Source organism: Antechinus flavipes, chromosome 3 (assembly GCF_016432865.1).
Source record: "Antechinus flavipes isolate AdamAnt ecotype Samford, QLD, Australia chromosome 3, AdamAnt_v2, whole genome shotgun sequence".
Taxonomy (NCBI): domain Eukaryota; kingdom Metazoa; phylum Chordata; class Mammalia; order Dasyuromorphia; family Dasyuridae; genus Antechinus; species Antechinus flavipes.
In genome coordinates this window covers 215411335-215429577 of record NC_067400.1, presented here as the reverse complement: position 1 = coordinate 215429577, position 18243 = coordinate 215411335, and positions in this window count along the sequence as shown.

Here is an 18243-nt window from a genome sequence, read left to right as displayed (position 1 = left end):
TATATGGTTATGAGACACTCAAATATGCCTGAAAGAGAAATATCAGATCCATCTGTGGCCAGTTCTGTCATCCCAGAAACCACTTGGAGCATAGATTGAGGCTGGTAAATCATGAATGTTTTATTGTGTTAGACCATTGAGACACTTTAAAATCCAGTCTCTAGGGAAACTTCCATCAAATATGCAATAAAGACAGAAAGTGACCAATAGGGAGAAATGGTTTGTGGTTGGTTATGGTTGTTGTCTTTCATTTTCAAAGAGGGCCAAAATGACTAGAGTCAAGTTACAGTGTGTCCATGTCTAACTGTGACCGATTAGACCAATATAAGCTTGGAATACTCTGCCGTAGGTCAGGCACAAATAGTTGATGAAAATATTTGAGATGGATTCTTTAATTTTGTGCATCTCACATTTCTTCTGAGCTAATTCGTTTCTCTTTTGCTCATAGAGGACAGCATCTTCTCAATTGGGTTTTTATCTATTTCTTCTCTATATTTTTATATGTTCTCACTTGTACAAATTAAAATTTGGTTCCTTGAAATGACTAATTTATAAACCTTTAAGTAATTTGATGAAAAAGATAGAAAATGAAATCAGCAAAACAGCAAGTGATCAAGTTAAACAAAACCTCTAGTAGAAATAAAAATAAACAAAACCTATTATACATAATTAAATATAAATAAAACAGAATGCAAAAGAAATAGAGGAATATCATCAAAATATAATTAAAAATGGAAGAAAGCTATTAAACTTTTAAGGAACAATTAGTGCTCATACTACAAAAATTACTTTCAAAAACTGCCTAAAACTAATGAAGAATAAAAAAAAAGAAGTTTAGAATAATATAATTGATGTTTAACAATTTAAATGTCTTAAATATAATTAATTGCTCCAGAGGTCTACAGCAATCATCCAAGAAATCATTCATTATGATCAATTTAAACTTATAACAGATGCAAGAATTATTTCATTAGTCAACATAATTAACCTTATTAAAAACTAAAACATTCAAAATTACATGATTTTCTGAACACAGAAAAAAGTTTTTGTCAAAACTTCCCATTCATTTGAAAAAGTATCCCATCCAACAATAGATATAAAGAAACTTCATAAAATTATTAAATGAATCTAAAATCACTATGTATCCATTGATTTAAATTTTTCCATGTTTTTCTGAAATCTACCTGTTCAATATTTTTATAGCAAAATGATATTCCATTATATTCATATACCAGCCATTCCCCAATTTCTTTTATTTATTTATTTTTGGTGAGGCAACTGGAGGTAAGTATTAAATGTCTAAGGCCAAATTTGAACTCAGGTTCTCCTGACTTCAGGGCTCTATCCATTGTGCCATCTAGCTATCCTGCCATTCCCCAATTAATGGGCAATCTTTCAGTTTCCAATTCTTTGCCACCACAAAAAGAGTTGCTATAAATATTTTTGTACAAATAAGTCCTTCCCACTTTTTCTTTTTTTGATATCTTTGGGATGCAGACCTAATAGTGGTATTGCTGCATCAAAAAGTTATATACAGTTTTATAACTATTTGAGCATAGTTCCAAATTGTTCTCCAGAATGGATTGGATCATTTCATTACTCTACCAACAGTGCATTAATGCCCCAGTTTTCCCACATTACTTCCAACATCCAATGCTTTTCTTTTTTGTTTTATTAGCCAATCTGATAGGCGTGAGGGGGTACCTCAGAGTTGCTTTAATTTGCATTTCTCTGATAAATAGTGATTTAGAGAATTTTTAATATGAGTATAGAGAGCTTTTGTCATGGGCCAGAACTCTGTACTTAAAACAAGAATTCTTACAAGGTGCTAATTCAGTGGAATTGATGAGACAATGGTTATCTAGTTTAGCATGGTGATTAATAGTTCTCTAGTTCAGTATGATTGATTTAATCTTAGAACAAATAATGGTTTCCTAGTGATATAATGATTGGTTTATACTCAAAATAGAGCATATAAAGCTGTGACAAACTCAGCCAGAGTCAGAGCCAGAGACAGACTCAGAAGGGCTCAGAGAGAGACTCAGAAGGGCCGGACACAGACTCGGAAGGGACTCAGAAACATATTCATTCCATTGTCCACTTTTGTGGTGGCTGGAGGCTGAAACACAAGTCCAGGAACTCAGAACCAGATTCATTCACTTCATCTCACACCACCATGGTGGCTGGCCTCCTGCACTTACCCCAGTGAAACTAAGGCTAGTCTGAAAGGCTCTCCAGAAAGTTGGCCTGGGCCCCAGGCAAGGAAACTAGATTGTGAAGGAGATAATAAAGGATTTGGACTTTAACAGACTGGCTATTCTCATAGTGATTACTGAAACAAAGGCTGCTCCAAGGCCTCCAGAAAACCAAACAAGAACATTATAAGCTTTGATTTCTTTATCTGAAAAAATGCCATTCATATTTTTGGCCATTTACTAATCAGGAAGTGATTTGTATTTTTTTGTTAATTTGACCCAATTTTCTGTCTATTTAAGAGAAGAACTCTTTATCAGAGAGATTTGTTGCAAAATCACTCCCTCGCCCAGTTTTCTGTTTTCCTTCTAATTTTGGTTCTAATTTGGTCTCTAAATTTCATTTTATTTGTATTAAAATCTTTTTAATTTTATATAATCAAAATTTTGTAATGCTCTCTATGTCTTCTTTAGTTCTAAACTCTTCCCTTATTCACAAATCTGAAAGATAAACTATTCCACACTCTTTTAATATGCTTATGATGTCACCCTTTATGTATAAATCATGTATCCACTTTAAGATTATCTTGTTATACAGTATGTGATGTTCTTTTATACCTAGTTTCTGCAGTACTGTTTTCCAGTTTTCCCAGCAGTTTTAGTCAAACAATGACTTTTTTGTCCAAAAGCTTGGATCTTTGCATTTATCATATTTTATATTGCTATGGTCATTTACTATATTGTAATTTGTTCCTAATTTATTCCACTGTCTCTATTTCTTAGCCAGGACTAGATTGTTTTGATAATTACTGCTTTATAATACAGTTTGTTATCTGATATGGCTAAGCTGCTTTCTTTTGCATTTTTGTTTTCATTGATCCCCTTGATATGCTTGAGCTTTTAGTCTTCCAGATGAATTTTGTTATTTTTTTCTAGTTCTATAAAATAATTTTTGATAGTTTGATTGATATGGTATTGAATAGACTGATGTAGGTAGAATTGTCATTTTTATTATATTAGTTCTGTCTACCCATGAGCAATTAATATTTTGCCAGTTGGATAGATCTGACATTATATGTATGAAAAGTGTTTTACAGTTGTGGTTTTATAATAGTTCCTGGGTTTGTCTTTACAGGCAGACTTTCATGTATTTGATGTTGTTTACAGTTATTTTAAATGGAATTTCTTTTTATCACTTACTGCTGGAAGTTTTTGGTAATATGTAGAAATGCTGATGATTTATATGTCGATTTACTGTATATGCTGAATTTGTTCTAAATTTGCTAGTTTCAGACAGTTTTTTTAGTTGGTTCTCTATGATTGTCTGAGTATACATTATGTTATCTGCAAAGAATAACAATTTTGTTTCCTCATTGCCTATTCTAATTCCTTTAATTTGTCTTATTATTGCTGTAACTAATATTTTTGGTACAATATTAAATAATAAAGATGAGAATGGGCATCTTTGCTTCACTCCTGAGTGTACTGGGAAGGTTTTGAGTATATCTCCATTACAGATAATACTTCCTTGTCATTTATAGGCAAGCTAGATTTATTCTTATACTATCTAGTGTTTTTAATAGAAATGGGTGCTGTATTTTGTCAAAGGCTTTTCCTATAACTCTTGAGATAATCATATGATTTCTCTTGGTTTAATTGTTGATACATTAATCATGATGATAGTTTTCCTAATATTGAATCAGCTCTACATTCCTGGTATAAACCCTACCTTTTCATAGTGTATGATCCCTGTGATATATTGCTATAATCTCTTTGCTACTATTTTATTTAAAATTTTGATATCAGTATTCAATAGGGAATTTAGTCTGCAATTTTCTTTCTGTGTTTTGGCTCTTTCTGGTTTGGATATGAGCATCATATTTATGTCAAAGGAATTTAATTGGACTTTCTTTACCTATTTTTCTAGATCATTTATATGGTATTGGTATTAATTGTTCTTTAAATGTTTGGTGGAATTCACTTGTGAATCCATTTGATTCTGGAGAGTTTGTTTTAGGAAGTTACTCAATTTTTTTTTCTAAGATTGCTTTATTTAAATATTTTATTCTGTTAATTAGGTAATTTACATTTTTGTAGATATTCATCCATTTCACTTAGATTATCGAATTTTTTGGCATCTTATTGGCAAAATAGCTCTTAATACTTGTTTTAATTTTCTCATGTGGTGGCAATTTCAGTCCTTTTATTTTCAATATTAGTAATTTGGCTTTCTTCTTTCCTTTTTCAAAACCAAATTAATCAAATGTTTATGCATATTATTGTTTCCCCACATAAAACCAATTAGTTTTATTTATTAGTTCAATTGTTTTCTTTTAATTTTATTAATATCTCTTTTGATTTTCATGATTTCTAATTTGGTGTTCATTGGAGATTTTTAATTTGTTCTTTTTCTAGAATTTTTTTTTTTTTTTAGCAGCATGCCCAAATTTTTTCTCTAACAATCAGTTTCCCCTAAATACCATTCTGGTTGTGTCATAAATTTTGGCATATTATCTCCTTGTAATATCTTTTAATGATATTATAGATTATTTCTATGACTTATTTTTTGTTTGTTTTTTTATCTTTTTGGATGAGATTATTTAATTTCTCTTTCTATTATCCATTATTGAATGTAACTTTTATTATATTATGATTTGAAAAGGATTCATTTATTATTTCTGTTTTTCTGCATTTGTGTGAGATTTTTGCATCCTTGATCTTGACCTTGACTATTCTTTAATAATTTGTCTTTAATAAATGGTCAAATTTTGTGTGGATACCATATATCACTGAGAAAAGGATAATTTTTTTCATTCTCCCTTCATTTCCTCCAGAAATCTCTAAATATCTAACTTTCCCAAAATTTTATTTGCTTCCTTAACTTCTTATTTATTTTTTGGTTAGATTTATTTAGTTCTGAGAGGGGAAAATGGAGATCCCCACTAGTGTAGTTTTAGTTTCTATTTCCTTCTGTAACTTGTTCAACTTTTTCTTTAAAAATTAGATACTTTACCACTTAGTGCATATGTTTTGTATTGACATTATTTTACTATTTATGCTACCTTTTAGCAAGATAATAGTTTCTTTATATTTTTTTAATTAGATCTATTTTTCCTTCTATTTGATGTGAGATTGTGATCATTACTCTTGCTTTTTTTGCTTGAGGTGAATCATAATAGATTCTGCCCTATCCTCTTACCTTTACCCTGTGTGTGTCTGTGAAACCTGGACAGTATACCAACCAGCTCCATGACAAGAAACAGAATCACTTTCATTTGAATTGCCTTAGGAACATTCTAAAGATCACCTGAAAGGATAAAATACCAGACACTAAAGTCCTTTTTTGAACTAAACTGCCAAGCATTCCAACACCATTGTAAAGATTACAATTCTGTCGGGGAAGCCACATTGTACAAATTCCAAAGGTACACTTCACAAAAAAAAAAAAAAAAAAAAAAAAAAAAAAAAAAAAAAAATTATTTTATGAATAACTCACATATGGCAAGTGCTCACAAGATAGTCAGAAAAAGTAATACAATGAAACTCTCAAGGTCTCTCTTAAGAACTTTAGAATCAATTATGTGACATTGGAGATACAGCCACAGGACCATTCAGCATGGTGTGCTCTCATCAGATAAGAAGCTGTACTCTATGAGCAAAGACAAATGTAATTAGCCCAAAAGAAATGTGACACAGGCAAAATTAGAGAAGTGTTCATAGGGACCATTTGTGATTGATCTGTTGCAAAGCATTCTGAGCTTGTATTGGTCTGATCAGTCACAATTGGATACACTGCAATTTGACTCTTAACATTTTGATGTTATTTTGGTCCTCTTCCAAGATGAAGGACAATAATGACCACCACCATATCTGTGTCTCTCTCTGCTACAAATATAATTCTTTTAAACAACATATTATAAGATTCTAGTTCTTAATCCATTTTGCTTCCCACTTCCATTTTAATGTGAAAGTTGAGCTCTGATCCTGCACTATCTGGAGTTGGGCTCTGGTTCTGCACTATTTGAAACTTATGTGTTAGGGCTCTGGGTCTTACTGCTGGCTTTCACTGGGCTTCAGGGCTAAGCTGCTAACTTTCTATAGAGGGGAGGGTTCCCTTCTTGTAGAGGACCACAGATAATGGTGAACTCTGGGCGAGGTATAAGATCCTTTAGTTCAGTAAAAGGAACCCTGTTGACAGTGTCTGATTCAATTCCCCTAAGGGCTCTCTACCTTCCTGAAGTGTCAGTGGGCATCATAGCCTGTGTGTACTTAAAGCAGAGTGATACTAAGTAGCAAAGAGACATTGTACATAGTAGCAAGTTGTTTATGTGGTCCCACATGCACCGTATATAGTTCATGCACAGTTATGTAAGGATATTAGGGTATATAAGGCTGAGAGAATTTGGAATAAACAAACTCTATGTTTGACCATTCACGTGAGTCCCACCTCTTCACTCCTCACCTACGATTAATGACTCGGGCTGGTACTGAGGTCCTCCAGAGAGGTGTGTGGAGTTTTGCTGCTTGTCTGCTCCAGAGGTTGAACCTTGATGCTGGGTTGCTATAGAAACAGAGTCTTTCTCCAGGGGCTCTCCAGGGGCAGATCTACCTCAGGGAAATGTTTCACTACTGGTCAGTAATGGGGTCAAGATTTACTGGTGGCTTGTGCTGGGATGGGCCCTCACTATGCTGTACAGACTGCTCACTTGCCTAGGGATCTTGGTTTGCAGAAGGCCATGATATCATTGATGGATTGCAGTGGGCCTGGAGCCCTGCTGCAAGCTCCTTGCTGTTCTTAATGTGATTGTCTGAGATGTTGTGTTATCCATTGTTATTATATTAATGTCTTCATATAATATATTAATACTGAGGTACAGTATGATGTTGTGTTATATAATGCCAGATAATGCTTCCATTTCAAATGTTTCAAGGGATTGCAAAATTACAAACCCCTAGGAGAAATGTAGACTCTTATTGGCAAAGGAGCTGATAGAAACAGGGTGTTCTTGTTTTGTTTTGTTTTGTTTTGTTTTTTTTCCCTAGAGAGTAGAAGCAACTGAAAGATCATGAGAGGTGGGAATTGTATGGGACAGGAGAAGTTCAGGAGCTTCTTAATTGTGTGAAGAGGATAAGACAGAAGCTGATTGTAATTGAAGAGACACTGAACTGAAGATAATCATGAGCAGACTGTTTTGTTATCACTCATCTACTTAAGAAGTGATAAACTTGGGAAATTTTTTCTAATTGCTTGATTGTGTCTGCCACTTCAGTACTGGCAGTAATTCTTTACTTCCTTCCTTTGCCATTTTTTATTACGCTCTGGTTAACCACCATTGCTCACTTTCAGTAATTCCTTCTTTCTTTATACTTTGTTTATTTTCTGCTTATCTTTTATAATGAATTCTCCCTCTAAGTAAAGGAAACCAGTTATTTATGACATTCTGAGAGAATTCTTTTTTTTTTTTACATGCAAAGAAAATGCAGTGAAGAAGGATTAAAAAAAAGAAGTTGTAAGCCCCATTGTCATAGATTTTATTACAAACTTATATTCAACTTTTTCTGATGACCATAAGAACGGGCTTCATGAAAATGAAATTTTGGTATACTACTATATTTTCCGGTTCTATAAAAATATGAAAACTTTATGGTAAGGAAGAGTTTTTAATGTTTCATTATATACATCAGTATATTTACTATTCAGCTTTCTCCATAAATTATTGTTCACATGTGTGTATTAGATAAACAGATTCCTTAAGTTAGAGGGGCCTTGAAAATTCTTCAAGGGTGGTGTCATTCATTTTTGACACCCTAGCCCAGGGCCTTGCATGTGGCAGGTGTTTAATAAATGTTTGTAGAATTCTATTGAAAGTCCAAAACATTCCTTAAACTTGAAATATCCTGCAGTAGACTTACCAAAACCTTCAGTCTATCTTCTGGGTAAGAAATAAATCTATTTTTCTTGGCTCATTATATAAGGTTGTGGTGCATTAACAGTTGTAGAAAAAAATGCTATTCTGGAAGCATTTTTCAACCACCTGTTCCATATAAATGATCTCAGTCTATCCTTCAATGTACTCCTGAGGAAAATTGTTGATTTTTGCATCAGTATTGAATAGACAAAATAATCAAAAGAAAAATTATTGTCTTTTTAGGTAAATTTATTCCATTTAAAATTATATCCATCAAAGGAAAAACTATTAAAATCATTTTAGAGCAGAAGAAACAATATATATAAAAAGCCTGTCCTCATGATAAAAATTGAAATTCAATGTAATATATAAATATAGAAGTTCTTGACCTGATTTCTCTGATTTAACATAATCTCATAAATTATTTTTGAGTTTTAGGGACATGGGTATAATGTACCAAATCCATTTTAATATCAAAACACTAATGTATTCATTCACACTTGTTTCTATTTGATGTTAACAGCTACTAGGTTAAAAGGCACTAAAATGATTGTACTTTATAACAATAGCAACAAAGGGAGAGTAATAATGCCCTTGTAATGGGATAAAATAAAAATATAAATGATCATTATGTAATACTGCATTCGTCAGAATTTCCTGGGAACTAGAATGTATTTGTATACTGAGCAGATGCAGTTAAGGTAAATGTTATTCATATTGATAACTCTGCATGTATGTGCAAATATACATACACACATTCATATATGTGTGTGTATACACACATACATACACATTTGCATATGACTATATTCTTATTTATGTGTCTATCATTGCAACTATTCAATTATCCATCTGCTCAACCTCTTTCCCCATAGAAATGCATGCATATAATTATCACATAAAAATGCATGCATATAATTATCACATTTTACAGGATTTTAAATATAATTTATATAAATATATATGGACACTTTTAAAAAATGTATCCATCAATAAGTTACTATTTTGGAAAAAAATGTTTTAGATAATTAATAAAACAACAAAATGTGCAAAGGTTAATTAATAAACCTTAGTACTTTAAAAAATCTCCAGCATCACCAACTTAATCATCATCTTGCAGTAAACAAGTATATAGTGTGATTGAAAGATACAAAGATTGAAAGATATTTAAAAGAATTTTAAAACCAATTAGTCCTTTTCAATTTTCTCACTGACAAGGATATGGGAAACAAAAAAATTATTTCTTATTTGTCATGCCTTCAACAGATAAAGATTTTAGGACCTCTTGAGAAATAAACATGCTGACCTACCTAATGAAGAAAATGATAATGGATTAAGGAAATGGAAATCTATTCCTTTGAGAGATACAAATATATACTTTCCTTGTTGGAAAGGATTCTATTTTTCTTATATAAAGTAACTCTACATATGTGTCTACCTAAAGTTTGTTTTCAATATTTCCCTGAGATTTTATTCTTGAGTTAGGGACAAAGACTGATTGAAATCAATCCACATGAGTCAAGAATTCTTTAGGGAAACATCCTAGGTTAATGGATGATACATGGAACATTTAAAGAATGATTGAGCTAAGCATGGACTTGACTAAGTGCAATGAAAATTCATAGAAAGAAAAAAAAGGTCATTATAAGTTGAAGTAATCACAGAAGCTTTCTAGAGTACTTAAGACAAACTTAGACTTTGGATATATAGAATTTGTATACATAAAACAGAGAAGAAAGAATATTCCAGGAAGGTCAACAAAGTTAAGTTGAATCAACTTATCAGAAATAGGGGCTATATGCTGAGAAATCATTCAAGAAAAAAAAAAATCAGTATGTAAGATAAGATCAGGTTAAGCTCTGCAGGCTGGAACAAATCAAAGGATCACAAAATCTCAAAATATAAGTCATTTAATTGAACCTATGTCTAAAGATGTCCTCCCTATCAGTGGCTGATAAGCCTATGTGAAGTTTCTCGTTGAAAAATTCCAGTGATAGAGAATTCACCTTTTTTTAGGCCTTGGCATCCACTTACAGAGATATCTAACTATTAAAATATTTCCCCTTATATCAAGCCAAAATTTCCCTCTGCAAATACCCCATATCGCTATTAATTCTGAAGCAGAACAGGACAAGTTGTCAACCCCTTGTTCTCTGCCTCTCTAAGGTGAAATTTGGGGGGATACCATACTTTTTGGAAGTGTCTTAAGTGATGTCAGGTATAAGAGGGTTATATATAAGAGCTTGACTCCAATGCCATCAAGTACAAGTAAGTATTCAAGTGGAATTGCAATACTTGAATATAGCCTCAATGAACTTACTCTTGTTTTTGTCTTCTATATAAGTTTTCTAAAGATTTAATTTGGCAGCCCTATTCTGCTTGCCTGAGGTCTGGTAAGAATGACAATATAAAGAGAGAGTCTCAATACCTTTTTTGCCACTATGTGCTTTGTGAATACTAGCTTCTTTTGGCCCTTTACGTTTACTCTTTCATATTTTTGGTGAAGTAGATTAAGGACAGCTACCACCTTGTGAAATTGAAAGATTGGAAAGTAAGCCATCAGAGTCTAGGTGTTAAAGAGCATGTATTGGAATTTTCCAGAAGCCAGATGATGAGAAGTGAATTTTGGGGTGATCTACCTGAAAGTCCAGGCAGAGATGCAAAATCATCCATCCATCACCCATTCTTCATTTGTCCATGTGAGTCAAATATTCACTTCAATGAAGGTGCGCAGGGAGATTCTCCAATGATGAATAAAACAGAAGAGGAGAATAAAGACTGGATCAATAAGTTTTTTGGTGTACAGAATTTCCAGGTGAAGCAACTTCCTTCATCAATATCTGCAATCTTTGTACTTGTGCAATTATGAGTGCTTAAGTAACTTGCCAAAGCACTGGGAAGTGATGACTAGACCAGTATTATAAAAAGCCAGGGAAGACTTGAAACCAGACCTTCTATTCCTATTAGTACTTGTATGACAGAACTCCTTATGATGTACACTAAAAAATATCTTATCTACTTCATGGAAAGCTTTATGGCAAAAAAAACAAGGTTATCACTGCTTCATTTATCATTAACTCTTCTGGGTCTTTTTTCCTATTATTATTGGTTGTCAAGGAACTGTGTGTCCACAGAAGTTCATTCCTTTTTCACTTGCCTTCTCTCCTTGATTTACAAAGTAAGGTTACTCTTACATCTATGGTGATAAATTGGAATGTCAGAATGCTGTTTGAGGCTAGAATCTTATGAAACTTTAATGGAAAACTGTGCCAGCTGATCAAACTTAACTGTCATACTCAGGAAAGGGTTATTCTATTGCTGTGGATTTTGTACTTATAAATTTCTGAAAAAGTAAAGAAGGATTATTTTTCATAAACTTTTTTTCAAATCTTCCCCAAGTTGAAAGATAAGAGCAAATCCCAGATTAACCTCAGTTTATCACTAGTATGCAGTGTTCAAAAGTTTCTCAAGTATTCTTTTTGTGCAGAACCAGTGGCAGAATTTGATGTGAGTTAGAGAATTTTATTAATTTTCTTGGTTAATTTTAAATAGGAGCAAACCTAATATTGAAACAAAACACTGAAATAAAATCCACTTAAATCCAAATAAATACAATTACAGTTCCTGTGAGGTATAGACTATTCTCTCCAAAACTTTTAAATTATGTTTATATAGCCAATTGTTGCTGTTGTTTGTCCTTTGAAGAGGACCAATGACATTGTGAGTCAACTGGGTTTGAATAAGATAAAGTTATACAAAGCATCACTTTGTTTTTCAAAGTCATCAAAGTTCAGTGGCAAGACAAAAGTTGAGATGACTGACAGAGGACTAGGATCGACCCTAATAAACTTATGTAGTGCAAATAAATTCTCTGCATGATGTAAGAATATCTAGAATATATAGAACTTCAAGGTTTGCAAAGCATTTTGCAAGTATTATTTCATTTGTCACAATAATAATCTTTGCAAGTAGGTAGATCAAATTCTCACTTGGTAGATAGGGAAATTATCAGAGAGGTAAATGATTTGCCCCACATCACAAAGTTTAGGATCACATACAGTGTCTAATGGAAGATGTGAACTCAGACTTTTCTTACTATAAATCAAAATCTATTCATTTAGCTACTTTTCAAAGGCAATTGACAATCACTTTTAAAACATTATTTTATCTTTCAAGGAGATACATTATACATCATATACTAGCCCAATTATGCCAATTTGACTTTGTTCATTTTCTCAAGTTTTGATTCCCCTTTGTCTATCAGTTTTTGTTTTAGACTGTCCACTTGTACCCTCAAATCAAAAGGCTTCTTTCCCATAGATTGTAGAATGGAATTAGAATGAGCAAGTTAGCATATGTTTGCCACATTACCTTGTTTCTAGTTTTTGCAAGCATCATTACCATTTGACATCTGGATTGGGAGCCTTTAATTTCTACACATATCTAAAATCTGGTCCTTTATGGCTTTCTAAGAGCTAATCCCTTTTTCTACATTAGTTACTTATCATTGTTATTATATGTCAGTTATATGACTGACCAAAGGCTCAAATGGTTCTTCCCCAAGATGATTATGGGTTTAATTTTTAAAAAGTTCTTGGCATAGACCATAGATCTCCTTCTGGTCAGAAAATCTGTATTTACTACCATTAGTACTTCTTTACTAAGTATTATTGTTTTCATTGCTGTCAATCAGATGTTCTAATTTCTGCTCTGGCAAACTTCACTGTACATTAAAACTTTAAATTTCCTAATAAAGTTCTCATCTTCATAGAAAGACTTTATGATCAGTTTTCAGCTTCTTTTTCTAATTCTTATCTCAATAAGAATTTTGGAATAATTAACAATTTCTGGAAGTTTACAAAAAACAAAACAAAACAAAACAAAAAACAACAGCAAAACACCAAGATTGAGTATTATTTTCCTTCACATGTTTCTTATTGATTACTTCTCATTTAAAATAGGATATTTTTCCTAAAAAGTGTTTGCATGGTGTCTGGAACATAGTAGGGTCCTATATAAATGCTTAATTCCTTCCTTTTCTTCTCCCATTTCCTCAAATTCTTTATATTATCCTTCATTGTACTTAGCAATGTCCCTATTTTTATGCCAGTTATCCCTACTTTGAAAGTCCTCTAGATGTTCAGTAATGCACACCACATTTCTAAAACTGTGACTCCCAACTTATTCAAAATCTAATTAAAATTGTACCCAGAAAAGCCAAGGGATTCTGAGCTCAGACAGATTGGGTTTCATCAGAAGGGTATGCAAACAAATGATATACAATATAACAACTATACAGCTTACTCACAAGAACAATAAGCATACAGTAAGGTAGTCAATAACAATAAGAGCAATGCCAGATGCAGTTAGTGAAATAAGTAATAGGATTATCTACACTTACTCTTGGAAATATTGATTAAAAGTATTCAAAATTATTTTAAGTAATCTTCTAAGTAATGAAATCTTAATGCCTATGGTGAGCATTGATTTTGAAATCCTATTGGACATGTTGAGTTGACCAGCAAAAAATAGAATTATGGGGAAGGGGGGGGAGTAAAGATCATAAACTGAAAGAAAAGAGAAAAGAATTAAATATAAAAATATTATCCATAATTTAAAAAAAATTCCAAATGAAAAGAAATATTTTTATTTCACAAAATGCCCCAAAATAAAATTCCAATAAATTACCCCCCACCCCACAAGTGTAAAAGGCATGTGTCCCACTCACAGGAACACTTGGTTTTACTTGACACCAAGATGTCTGAATGGTCAGATACTTGAATTGAAATATCTGTGCACGTCACTAGGTGACATTTCAGATTAGAATAGCTCCAGTTCTCTTCCACTTTGCATGCTCAGATAGCAGTCCCTGTCCCCTACCCCCACTCTATTCTCTGCTCATTTTATTTAATCTAAGAATATGCTTCTATCCCATCAAAATGTATAATTTCATTGTCTTGTATTCACCAGTTCCCACAATATCTTAATTTCTTCTTCAAGTTCACTTACATGTATTTTAGGGTATATTTATTGATTGAAATCAACAGTGAGTACTAGAGTGCCATAGTTTAAGTAAATCATGATCATTTACGTTCCAAGTTCCACAATCCGGTATATCCAAGTTCCATCTTTATCTTGAATTCTACATCACTGGCATCAATGAGACAAGCATACCTTAAAAAGACCTATATAGCAGACATACTGGCCTCTGGAGATAGGTGTGGGATAGAGTTCTGATTATTATGCCATTTATCCCAATTCAATCCATAGACATTAATAACAATAATTGATAACTTCTATACTATTGGATTCCCTCCCCCACTCCCCCACACCTGACTAATTGCTAGACAAAATATGTGATCCTGTTCTTCAGCAACTTTTGACCAAAAGTTCTGAGGTTAAATGTCATCTTAGCCTCTTCTCTTAGGGTCCATTTCTTTGCGCTTATAAAAAGATGATTAGTCATCAGCTTACAAGAGTATTTAGTAAATTGCTTTTCTGCCTTGTCCAAGGATCTTTTTGTCTTGTCCAAACTTGGACAAGAAAGCCCCTATCCAACCTGTCATTCTCAGCTATTTATCTCTGTACTTAGATTTAAGAGAGAGCTGGAATGTGTAACTATGCATTTCTGGTTAGTTTTGTGATTAAAAATATCTAGACAAACTCAAACGATAAGTTAAATCTTTATGGTTGTTGTTTAGTCATTTTTTCAGTTGTGTTCAACTCTTTGTGACCACTTTTGGGGTTTTCTTGGCACAGAATGGTTTGCCATTTTTCTTCTCTAGCTCATTTTACATATGAGGAACTGAATCAAACAGATTTAAGTGACTTGCCTAGGTTACAGAACTAGTAAGTATCTATGGTAGATTTGAACTCAAAAAAAAGGAGTTTTCCTGATTCCAGATCTGAGACTATTCACTGTTACCTAGCTGTTTAGTTTAAATCTAGTATGATGAAATTTAAATAAAAATAAATTCTTGAGCTTCATTTCAGAAAAGTAAGCTATATTGTGACAAATGAAAATTTTAAGAGACAGAATTTCTGGGTGATTAATAATGTTATTAATTATGTCTAGCAAATAATTAATAAAAGTATAGTCATTTAGTTGTCTCTTGTAAACTAAAGATTCCTTACAGGGGCCTCTTGATGCTTATATGGCCTTGTAAGAGTATGTGTCCTCAGCAGGTAGCAATCAGCTCTGATTGATTAACAATTAATTAGAGAATGAATATTGTAATGAGAGATGTGCTTAGTCTAATGGGGCTCACAGAGGAATTGCACTTGGACAGTCTTGGACTACAGAGACTCATCTCTATCCAGACCACCACCAAGGGCAATCTAGACAATAACATCATGGGACAGAATTTACCTAGACTAGAATCTTTTTACTTTTTGATTAGAGCTGGGCTTTCCCAGTTGAATAAGTCTCGAAGTCCAAGATTCCATCTTATCATTAGCCCTGCCTTTTAGAGAACTAAGCTTGACCTGATATCCAAAAGAGGAAATAAGAAGGGAAAAAATCCTGCATCTCCCCAATATTAACAATTAGTTATTTAATAATATTTTCTCTCAATATAAATGTAATATAAGAGAATTATGAGTAAATAGCAGTGGATTTAAAAAACAACATGATCTTTTAATGTGATGGACTCCAAAGTGGAAGACATGCTACTTGAGAGATCTGTGACACAAACTGAAGAAAGATGTACAAGATCAATCAGTCAACAGAAGAATGATTTACGTTCCACTTTCTCTATTAGAGCTAATATAAGCATGCTGCCAAGACAAGCATTCCAGCCTTTTCATCTTTCATTGCTCAATAATCTTCTACTCTCTCCCTCTTACCCCCTTCCCTTGGCCTCCTGTGATTCTGAACTCTCAGAGTGGTTATAATCTAGTCATGATGATGAGGTGTGGGGATGGGGAAGAGCAGGTCTGATGCAAAAGAATTTGCAAACCCAAAAATCTGTGGCAAAAAGGAATTTTATTGTTCACTAAGAAGAAAGGCTTCTTAGTGGGTAAAATTCCAGATTAGGAATTTGGCAAAGATGGATTAACAGTTCCCTATTTTATGGATAAGTCTTGGCCTGGGGGCTGGGGAGCAGTTTGAGCTGACTATGGGGGGTGTGGGGGGGAGGAGGATCTCCAATTGAATAAACTACTAGGAGAGGTCTTGCACTAATTTTTCAATAGAAGGTACAACTAATCCCTGGCCAAGATTTCCAACTGAATGAAACCACTTACCTTGATTCCCTGAAGGTGGGCCTCTCCCAGTGGAAAGTTTCTCAGGATTCACCCCCATTATTCCTCCCCACCTGTTGTGGCTGCTGGAGTCTAATTCAGACCAGCAGAATAGATCCCTTCATGTGAGTGGATGATGGTGATACAAGGAGACTGAGAGGCAGTTTCTGTTCTATGATCTCTCCACTGAGAGGCAGTTGCATTGTCTGACCTCTCTCCTCTTCTCTCTGCCTCCAATTTATTTCATTCCCAGTCCACAAGTAACACTTTTGTGTCAGTAAAGGCTGATTTTCAACTCCTTCAGATGTTATGATCCCTAGCTGTGGAGGCTCTCGAAGATTTACCCTGTGCCTTCAAGGCACGGTCCTTAACAATTTCCCATTTTTTGTTTTATGGATATTTTCCCCTCACAGCATGGTCAGTAAGTTTGTGCATTTGCTGTTATCTGAGTCCGCACACTGAGGAATACACCTCACCTCTGGATGGTTGTAGGGTGAAATACTATAGCAGATGTTGAGCTTGTGAGATGTCATGGAGGCAAACTTTCAAATGAAGAAGAGGATTGTAGTCAGAACAAGCATTTAAGTCTCTCCTCAGATTCTTAGCTCTGCCCTTTGATTTGTTGGCCCATTCAATTACCCCAACTAAAAAAGTCTTACCAAGTCTCTTCTCCCTTTCCTTCCCTGCAGGTTACTGAAGGAACTCTAAGATAATCCTACTCAGCAAACAGTTCTAAGACACTGCTGCTTTCTTATGCCCCATGTTAGGCGCTATATGTTGTGATATGGGAGCCACCTGCCAGGGGCTGCTGGAGGTCTAACTCAGGTCTGTAAAATGGATCTCTTCATGTGAGAGGATGATGGTGATCATAATTCAAGAAGACTGAGAGGCAATTGCTATTCTCTGATCTCTCCACTGAGAGACAGTTTCATTGTCTGACCTCTCTCCTCTTCCCTCTGCCTCCAATTTATTTCATTCCCACAAGCAATACCTGTGTTAATAAAGGCTGCTTTGCAACTCCTTCAGATGTTATGATTCACAGCTGTGGAGGCTTTGGTGATTTGATCTACCCTTTCACTTAGACATGGTCCTTAATACCCCCCCAAAAAAAAATTAAGGGGGACACAATTTGCATCAATGATGCAAATATTTAAAGTGACTATGTAGACCAAAATTTATTCCCTGCCTTCCCTTTCTCAGTATCCCCACCCCAAGCTCATTTAAAAAATTTGGGGACTGGCAACTGTTGGATGATCAGGCATGGGTATGTTATGATTTGCATCAATGATATAATTACATTATCTTTCTCTGCAAAGCTTTCCACCTTCCAAAAGTTTTTATTACTACAAAAGACACAATCCTCCTTCCAGTCATATATGTTTGTATTGCTAACCACCCCATTCCCAACATCTTTTATCTGTCTGGTTGTCTCTGCCATACAATCACCATCTTAATTCAAGCTTTTATACCTTATACCTAGGCTATTGGAATTGCTCCTTTTTATCTCCCTACCTTGTCTTTCCCCTTTTCTATACATTATCAACAAAACTTCTAAAATGATTTTCCTAGAGTGCATATCTATCATATCATTCTTGAAGTCATTAAACTCTAATGATTATCTGTAAAAGTCCATTAGAAAAGTCAGGCAAGTGCAATTGAGATGTAGTAGGCCAATGGTCTCAAGTTCCCGATATGTGATTGGAGTTGAGTACTTAGGGACTTCCTTCGTGGGTGGGACCTCCAGCCATGGCAGGAATCCTAAAATCTCACTCTGAGATCTTGTCAAGTTCGGATGTAATCTTCATCATTGATTGGCTTGTGCCTGTGACCTCATATAAACTTGGAGGAGGAAGGAGTCCATCTCCTTTTTTCCATCTGGAGCTTAGCTTGGAGAGAGATAC